Below are 1026 nucleotides of genomic sequence, written 5' to 3' on the forward strand. Positions count from 1 at the left end.
GCGGGGAGTCGGGCAGGAAAGGGGGAAGCCGCAGGCCCGCGTCGCCAGAGACCGGAGAAGAGGCGGGAGTGGCGACTCCGCGGACAGGGGAGCCAAGCTTCCTGGTCGTAGTCTTCGTCGCCGCCGCGGGCCGTGCAATCCCCGAACGCTGCGCCCAACGGCCGCGGCACCCTAGTCAGGCGCCGCCGCTGAGGGCAGGCAGCCCGGCCGCCACTACACACGGACTCGTGACGTCGGGCGTAGCGCGGCGCACGTCACGGCCGCTCGCTCGTTCGCGCGCACCCCTCCGCCCGCCGGTAGCGGAACCCGTCGCGGGCGCGCGCCCGGCTCAAGGGAGTGGGTCGGCGCCTGCGCAGAGGCCCGCCACGCCCACACACATGCCCCGGCCCCCACCGGCCTGACGGCGCGGGGATTCCCAGTCCTGGCTCCGCCCCGGCCTCGGCCCCGCCCCATGGCCTCGGGCAGCCTGCGCTGTTCCGTGTGCGCGGCGCATACGCACCTGGGTTGTCTCGAGCCTGCGGTAGTGGCCAGATCCCAGACATCCGAGTAGATCCCGTGGAAGGTCTCCCACGTGGGTTGCGGACAGGGCCCAAGGGTAGCAGAGCTAGCAGAGGCAGTGACGGACTGAGTCTGTGGCAGGTCGTTTGCAAGGAGAAAAGCCATCTGCTTCTTAATTTATGGCTCAAGTTTCAGAATTTTATTCCCGAAGGACTTTAGAAATTACTTCAGGCTTGCCACCTAACCTTAAACCACCCCCTTGGAGACCAGCTAAGTGTTATTTGTGTTTTCTGTTTAGTTTTTATCACCATCGATACTTGGTTGTAACAATGGTTGTGTACATTGGTTGGCCCAGCAAGTATTACTTCTCCAGCTTAACAGATGTGGAAACTTCAGCCCAGAGACATGAGTTGACACCCCACCCCCAAAGCTAGAGTCTAAAACCCTTTCCTTCGCTCCTCATCGCCCACAGGATAAAATGCAAATTAATCAGACTAGCGATGAGGCCCTCCGTGGTGTGCCTAACCT

The sequence above is a fragment of the Rhinopithecus bieti genome, unplaced genomic scaffold (assembly GCF_001698545.2).
Source record: "Rhinopithecus bieti isolate Rb0 unplaced genomic scaffold, ASM169854v2 scaffold_10223, whole genome shotgun sequence".
In the NCBI taxonomy this organism is placed as follows: domain Eukaryota; kingdom Metazoa; phylum Chordata; class Mammalia; order Primates; family Cercopithecidae; genus Rhinopithecus; species Rhinopithecus bieti.